Consider the following 8,414-nt stretch of genomic DNA (forward strand, 5'->3'; position numbering starts at 1 on the left):
CAATTCGCTCTCCCTTTGGGCACCACCCGGGCACCCCTCACAGCCCCCTGATGCTCATCCCAAAACCCAGGCCACGCTGGGCTTCCACACCGATCAGCTCCAGCACGGAACCCACGAACGACAGCAGAAACCCACCCACCCAGGCCACAGGTGGGGAGGGGGCCTGAAGAAACCCTGCCAAATCCAGGTGGCCAGCCGGCATCCAGCACCACACAAAGGAACACCATCACGCATGCCTAGAGAAGTCCACACCCCAACCAGGTCGAGTGCCCTCCTCAGCCCTGTCCCCATGGCCATCCTGAGGACGCCTTTCAATGACAACCCCAGGGCAGGCTGTGGAAAAGAAGGTGCCCTCACACCGGGTGGGCGTGTGCGACCGTTTGTTCCACCACGATGGGCCACAGGATCCACGGCACCCCCAAAAGAACCCTGCAACCACCGCCAGACCCAGCACTACCCCTCACGGCCATATACCCAGACAAAGGGTCTCTTCTCAGCCGGAAACGCCCCACTCGGTTCAGGAAGCCCTCTTCCCAAGAGCAACACATGGAAAGCCATTCGATGTCCATGGACAGAGGCTTGGCTGAGCCAGCAGCGGTCCTTCTCCCCAACAGAAGCGGACTCGGCAATCAACCTGTGCAGCAAAAGGGGCCATGGGCAGCCACAGCGTTGCGAAGAGAAATGCTCACACGAAAGGAAAGAGGTCTGGGAGGGAGACACACAGCCCATGGGAAACCCCTTCCCTCGCCCATCTCACCAGGGACACCCAGGAACTGTCGTCCAGGAAAGAAACCCCTGCACTGCCCTCCAGATGGTGCTTGCCAAATGGGAGGGCGAGGCTGTGGGCATGCCTGGAATTGGGGAGGTCCGAGATCCAAACCCTTGCCCTTGCGGGGGGTGCCAGAGCCCTCCTTCCATGGAGCAGACGCTACGAGGTCTAGTCCCTCTTCTTGGAACCCAAGGGAGGAGAAGGGGAGCCAAACAGGATGCATAGACATGGCCGATGGGATCCCTTGGTTGGGAAACTGCAATGGATCCACTTCGATCAGCGACCAGCCAAAAGGAGTCCTGAACACTCCACCCCAACACAGGAGCGACACAGCGCTCCCCAGAGAAGGTGTCACGGTCGAGAGTGCTGCCCCTCGGGAAAAGCGATGGGCCGAAGGATTCCGTGGATTCCGTCCAGATGGCCTAGCCTAGCCCATCGGACCCGACCGAATTCCCTGGCGGGGAGGAAGGGATGAGGATAAAGACATGCTTCGTTTGGAGTGGAGTGACTTCCCCAGGTATTCTCCTGCACCCGTGTGTGGCATGCACATCCACTCTGCTCGGCCAAAGCATCCACTCCCAGGCTGGGCCTCCCCAGGCTGGCCCTTCCAACCCACTCCCACCCAAGGAGAGACTTAGGCTCAGGAGAGACTTAGGATGGATTTGTCTCTCCAGGTCCTAGCTCTTGTTTCCTACTCTATCTGCATGCGTGTGCGTGTGCGTGTGGGTGTGTGTGGAGAGAGAGAGAGAGAGAGAGAGTGAGGGAGAATGAGAGAAAGAGTGAGAGAACGAGGGAGAGAAAGAGAGATGGACCTTCCCTCCTTTCTGGATCCATTCAGCTCATTCATTTCAATGCCTCTTCTTCCTTGTCCGTGGATTTGGGTGCCCTGTGCCACACGGAGATGTGGTCTAGCCAGAGGGGGATCGCCCAGTGCAGCTCTTGCCCCAGCCACAGCAGGGACCAGGAGAGCCTCTGAAGCTTGGCAGCCACGTGCCAACTCCCCGGAGAGCTGGCTTGACGAGACCAATCAAGCGTCCTGAACGCATCAGACCTGGTTTCAATCAGGCCTCCATAGCCTGGCGCCCTGCTGCCAAGAGAGGCTCGTCTCAGAAGGACACAAGGACATTTCCCTCAGCCTCCTGAGCGTGTGTGTGTGTGTGTGTGTGTGTGTGTGTGTGCTCGTGGGTGCGTGAGAGACAGAGAGAGAAAACAGGCGGATGAGCCCAGCTGCCAACACTCTTGCCCCCGAAGGCCCCCATGGATTCCTCAGCACCACACTCCTTCTCACCTACCTGAAGCCCTGACATGGAAAGCTTGACCAGGGCCAGCTGGCGGTCCAATCCCGAGGCTGTGTGTGTCTGGGCGCCTGCCTCCAAGGAACCCCAAGCACGCCAAAGCCCAGGACCTGCTTCAGGCCTTCCAAACCCACTGCCACCCACCCAGGCGGCGAACCCACCTCCAAATCCGGAAGGGACACCTCCGCCCTCCAGCTGACAGGAGGTGTCTCGCAGGAGAGAGTCCCTGCTGCCCAGGAAACACCCGCACGTCCTCTGGGGGCCTGCTGTGGGTGCGTCCCGCTCAAGCCTCCATCCGCCCCCGACGTGGAGCCTGCGCCTTTGGAGCCTTGCCCCTCCCACCACTTAGAGCCTCTGAGCTGCCCCTGGGACCGGAAGGGGCTCTGGCGCCCTCGTGTGGACATAGGCTCGAACAGCCCCTCTCAGCCTCTCCTTCTCTCTCGGGCTCAGCAGTCCCCGGGGCTGCTGGGGCTGGGGCTGGGGCCCAGACGAGGGTGGGGGCTCCATCCCCCGCCAAGAAGGGCCCTTCCACCTGGGCTCTCGCTCCCTCTCTCAAAGGCCTTCTTCGTGCCGATGCCAACCAACCTAGGCCGTGCCTCGCCGTGGAAAGCCTTCGCTCCAAATCCATCAGGCTGTGCCAGCCTGCTGCCGTGTGGATAGAGCCTTGCCCATATGGAGATAGGAAGAGAGGTGTGGAAGGATGGAACGAGTCCTTTTCCCCCTTCAGGATCCCCCTGGGATTCCATACTCCTTGCCTTTAAGTCTTGCCTCGATTCTTTCCTTCTGCTTGGTTCATCTTGCCAGGTCTCCCTTTCTCCCTTTGTTTTCAAACTCTCTTGACCCCACCTGGACTGCGCCTGATCTGGGATCCCCACTGGTGCTTCCCAAGGCACAGAGGTTCCCAACCACACAAAACCAACCCAATCAGCCCTTCTCCCCAGGGGGCCAGAAGGACGCTCAGGCACAGCTTTGGTGGATCCGTCAAGAGAGCGGCCTGCAGATGCCCGGCCTGGCTCGAGCTCCCGTCATCTCACCAGGTGCATAGAAAGAAGAGACGAGCCTCCCTTGGAAAGAACAAGGGAGGTGCCTGAGCCCTCTTGAGAGACAACGCCCAGCGCCTGGCACTGCTGCTCTCCCAATTCGCTCTCCCTTTGGGCACCACCCGGGCACCCCTCACAGCCCCCTGATGCTCATCCCAAAACCCAGGCCACGCTGGGCTTCCACACCGATCAGCTCCAGCACGGAACCCACGAACGACAGCAGAAACCCACCCACCCAGGCCACAGGTGGGGAGGGGGCCTGAAGAAACCCTGCCAAATCCAGGTGGCCAGCCGGCATCCAGCACCACACAAAGGAACACCATCACGCATGCCTAGAGAAGTCCACACCCCAACCAGGTCGAGTGCCCTCCTCAGCCCTGTCCCCATGGCCATCCTGAGGACGCCTTTCAATGACAACCCCAGGGCAGGCTGTGGAAAAGAAGGTGCCCTCACACCGGGTGGGCGTGTGCGACCGTTTGTTCCACCACGATGGGCCACAGGATCCACGGCACCCCCAAAAGAACCCTGCAACCACCGCCAGACCCAGCACTACCCCTCACGGCCATATACCCAGACAAAGGGTCTCTTCTCAGCCGGAAACGCCCCACTCGGTTCAGGAAGCCCTCTTCCCAAGAGCAACACATGGAAAGCCATTCGATGTCCATGGACAGAGGCTTGGCTGAGCCAGCAGCGGTCCTTCTCCCCAACAGAAGCGGACTCGGCAATCAACCTGTGCAGCAAAAGGGGCCATGGGCAGCCACAGCGTTGCGAAGAGAAATGCTCACACGAAAGGAAAGAGGTCTGGGAGGGAGACACACAGCCCATGGGAAACCCCTTCCCTCGCCCATCTCACCAGGGACACCCAGGAACTGTCGTCCAGGAAAGAAACCCCTGCACTGCCCTCCAGATGGTGCTTGCCAAATGGGAGGGCGAGGCTGTGGGCATGCCTGGAATTGGGGAGGTCCGAGATCCAAACCCTTGCCCTTGCGGGGGGTGCCAGAGCCCTCCTTCCATGGAGCAGACGCTACGAGGTCTAGTCCCTCTTCTTGGAACCCAAGGGAGGAGAAGGGGAGCCAAACAGGATGCATAGACATGGCCGATGGGATCCCTTGGTTGGGAAACTGCAATGGATCCACTTCGATCAGCGACCAGCCAAAAGGAGTCCTGAACACTCCACCCCAACACAGGAGCGACACAGCGCTCCCCAGAGAAGGTGTCACGGTCGAGAGTGCTGCCCCTCGGGAAAAGCGATGGGCCGAAGGATTCCGTGGATTCCGTCCAGATGGCCTAGCCTAGCCCATCGGACCCGACCGAATTCCCTGGCGGGGAGGAAGGGATGAGGATAAAGACATGCTTCGTTTGGAGTGGAGTGACTTCCCCAGGTATTCTCCTGCACCCGTGTGTGGCATGCACATCCACTCTGCTCGGCCAAAGCATCCACTCCCAGGCTGGGCCTCCCCAGGCTGGCCCTTCCAACCCACTCCCACCCAAGGAGAGACTTAGGCTCAGGAGAGACTTAGGATGGATTTGTCTCTCCAGGTCCTAGCTCTTGTTTCCTACTCTATCTGCATGCGTGTGCGTGTGCGTGTGGGTGTGTGTGGAGAGAGAGAGAGAGAGAGAGAGTGAGGGAGAATGAGAGAAAGAGTGAGAGAACGAGGGAGAGAAAGAGAGATGGACCTTCCCTCCTTTCTGGATCCATTCAGCTCATTCATTTCAATGCCTCTTCTTCCTTGTCCGTGGATTTGGGTGCCCTGTGCCACACGGAGATGTGGTCTAGCCAGAGGGGGATCGCCCAGTGCAGCTCTTGCCCCAGCCACAGCAGGGACCAGGAGAGCCTCTGAAGCTTGGCAGCCACGTGCCAACTCCCCGGAGAGCTGGCTTGACGAGACCAATCAAGCGTCCTGAACGCATCAGACCTGGTTTCAATCAGGCCTCCATAGCCTGGCGCCCTGCTGCCAAGAGAGGCTCGTCTCAGAAGGACACAAGGACATTTCCCTCAGCCTCCTGAGCGTGTGTGTGTGTGTGTGTGTGTGTGTGTGTGTGTGCTCGTGGGTGCGTGAGAGACAGAGAGAGAAAACAGGCGGATGAGCCCAGCTGCCAACACTCTTGCCCCCGAAGGCCCCCATGGATTCCTCAGCACCACACTCCTTCTCACCTACCTGAAGCCCTGACATGGAAAGCTTGACCAGGGCCAGCTGGCGGTCCAATCCCGAGGCTGTGTGTGTCTGGGCGCCTGCCTCCAAGGAACCCCAAGCACGCCAAAGCCCAGGACCTGCTTCAGGCCTTCCAAACCCACTGCCACCCACCCAGGCGGCGAACCCACCTCCAAATCCGGAAGGGACACCTCCGCCCTCCAGCTGACAGGAGGTGTCTCGCAGGAGAGAGTCCCTGCTGCCCAGGAAACACCCGCACGTCCTCTGGGGGCCTGCTGTGGGTGCGTCCCGCTCAAGCCTCCATCCGCCCCCGACGTGGAGCCTGCGCCTTTGGAGCCTTGCCCCTCCCACCACTTAGAGCCTCTGAGCTGCCCCTGGGACCGGAAGGGGCTCTGGCGCCCTCGTGTGGACATAGGCTCGAACAGCCCCTCTCAGCCTCTCCTTCTCTCTCGGGCTCAGCAGTCCCCGGGGCTGCTGGGGCTGGGGCTGGGGCCCAGACGAGGGTGGGGGCTCCATCCCCCGCCAAGAAGGGCCCTTCCACCTGGGCTCTCGCTCCCTCTCTCAAAGGCCTTCTTCGTGCCGATGCCAACCAACCTAGGCCGTGCCTCGCCGTGGAAAGCCTTCGCTCCAAATCCATCAGGCTGTGCCAGCCTGCTGCCGTGTGGATAGAGCCTTGCCCATATGGAGATAGGAAGAGAGGTGTGGAAGGATGGAACGAGTCCTTTTCCCCCTTCAGGATCCCCCTGGGATTCCATACTCCTTGCCTTTAAGTCTTGCCTCGATTCTTTCCTTCTGCTTGGTTCATCTTGCCAGGTCTCCCTTTCTCCCTTTGTTTTCAAACTCTCTTGACCCCACCTGGACTGCGCCTGATCTGGGATCCCCACTGGTGCTTCCCAAGGCACAGAGGTTCCCAACCACACAAAACCAACCCAATCAGCCCTTCTCCCCAGGGGGCCAGAAGGACGCTCAGGCACAGCTTTGGTGGATCCGTCAAGAGAGCGGCCTGCAGATGCCCGGCCTGGCTCGAGCTCCCGTCATCTCACCAGGTGCATAGAAAGAAGAGACGAGCCTCCCTTGGAAAGAACAAGGGAGGTGCCTGAGCCCTCTTGAGAGACAACGCCCAGCGCCTGGCACTGCTGCTCTCCCAATTCGCTCTCCCTTTGGGCACCACCCGGGCACCCCTCACAGCCCCCTGATGCTCATCCCAAAACCCAGGCCACGCTGGGCTTCCACACCGATCAGCTCCAGCACGGAACCCACGAACGACAGCAGAAACCCACCCACCCAGGCCACAGGTGGGGAGGGGGCCTGAAGAAACCCTGCCAAATCCAGGTGGCCAGCCGGCATCCAGCACCACACAAAGGAACACCATCACGCATGCCTAGAGAAGTCCACACCCCAACCAGGTCGAGTGCCCTCCTCAGCCCTGTCCCCATGGCCATCCTGAGGACGCCTTTCAATGACAACCCCAGGGCAGGCTGTGGAAAAGAAGGTGCCCTCACACCGGGTGGGCGTGTGCGACCGTTTGTTCCACCACGATGGGCCACAGGATCCACGGCACCCCCAAAAGAACCCTGCAACCACCGCCAGACCCAGCACTACCCCTCACGGCCATATACCCAGACAAAGGGTCTCTTCTCAGCCGGAAACGCCCCACTCGGTTCAGGAAGCCCTCTTCCCAAGAGCAACACATGGAAAGCCATTCGATGTCCATGGACAGAGGCTTGGCTGAGCCAGCAGCGGTCCTTCTCCCCAACAGAAGCGGACTCGGCAATCAACCTGTGCAGCAAAAGGGGCCATGGGCAGCCACAGCGTTGCGAAGAGAAATGCTCACACGAAAGGAAAGAGGTCTGGGAGGGAGACACACAGCCCATGGGAAACCCCTTCCCTCGCCCATCTCACCAGGGACACCCAGGAACTGTCGTCCAGGAAAGAAACCCCTGCACTGCCCTCCAGATGGTGCTTGCCAAATGGGAGGGCGAGGCTGTGGGCATGCCTGGAATTGGGGAGGTCCGAGATCCAAACCCTTGCCCTTGCGGGGGGTGCCAGAGCCCTCCTTCCATGGAGCAGACGCTACGAGGTCTAGTCCCTCTTCTTGGAACCCAAGGGAGGAGAAGGGGAGCCAAACAGGATGCATAGACATGGCCGATGGGATCCCTTGGTTGGGAAACTGCAATGGATCCACTTCGATCAGCGACCAGCCAAAAGGAGTCCTGAACACTCCACCCCAACACAGGAGCGACACAGCGCTCCCCAGAGAAGGTGTCACGGTCGAGAGTGCTGCCCCTCGGGAAAAGCGATGGGCCGAAGGATTCCGTGGATTCCGTCCAGATGGCCTAGCCTAGCCCATCGGACCCGACCGAATTCCCTGGCGGGGAGGAAGGGATGAGGATAAAGACATGCTTCGTTTGGAGTGGAGTGACTTCCCCAGGTATTCTCCTGCACCCGTGTGTGGCATGCACATCCACTCTGCTCGGCCAAAGCATCCACTCCCAGGCTGGGCCTCCCCAGGCTGGCCCTTCCAACCCACTCCCACCCAAGGAGAGACTTAGGCTCAGGAGAGACTTAGGATGGATTTGTCTCTCCAGGTCCTAGCTCTTGTTTCCTACTCTATCTGCATGCGTGTGCGTGTGCGTGTGGGTGTGTGTGGAGAGAGAGAGAGAGAGAGAGTGAGGGAGAATGAGAGAAAGAGTGAGAGAACGAGGGAGAGAAAGAGAGATGGACCTTCCCTCCTTTCTGGATCCATTCAGCTCATTCATTTCAATGCCTCTTCTTCCTTGTCCGTGGATTTGGGTGCCCTGTGCCACACGGAGATGTGGTCTAGCCAGAGGGGGATCGCCCAGTGCAGCTCTTGCCCCAGCCACAGCAGGGACCAGGAGAGCCTCTGAAGCTTGGCAGCCACGTGCCAACTCCCCGGAGAGCTGGCTTGACGAGACCAATCAAGCGTCCTGAACGCATCAGACCTGGTTTCAATCAGGCCTCCATAGCCTGGCGCCCTGCTGCCAAGAGAGGCTCGTCTCAGAAGGACACAAGGACATTTCCCTCAGCCTCCTGAGCGTGTGTGTGTGTGTGTGTGTGTGTGTGCTCGTGGAATTGCGGGTGAGACAAGAAAGACATAGTAGAGAAAGTGAATAAAGAAAGAGAAAAATCTAACAGT

At 59.7% G+C, this 8,414-nt stretch overlaps 2 long non-coding RNA genes across 2 annotated transcripts; both read right to left on the reverse strand.

Annotated features, from left to right (window-relative positions):
• On the reverse strand, positions 71-2,833 carry LOC110259961. Its single transcript, XR_002342480.1, has 2 exons — positions 2,226-2,833; positions 71-1,223 (listed from the first exon to the last, which is right to left on the reverse strand). It is a non-coding gene; the product is annotated as an uncharacterized LOC110259961 (long non-coding RNA).
• Positions 3,271-6,035, reverse strand: LOC110259962. The gene is made up of 2 exons (XR_002342481.1): positions 5,428-6,035; positions 3,271-4,423 (listed from the first exon to the last, which is right to left on the reverse strand). It is a non-coding gene; the product is annotated as an uncharacterized LOC110259962 (long non-coding RNA).

The sequence above is a fragment of the Sus scrofa genome, chromosome 3 (assembly GCF_000003025.6).
Source record: "Sus scrofa isolate TJ Tabasco breed Duroc chromosome 3, Sscrofa11.1, whole genome shotgun sequence".
NCBI lineage: Eukaryota > Metazoa > Chordata > Mammalia > Artiodactyla > Suidae > Sus > Sus scrofa.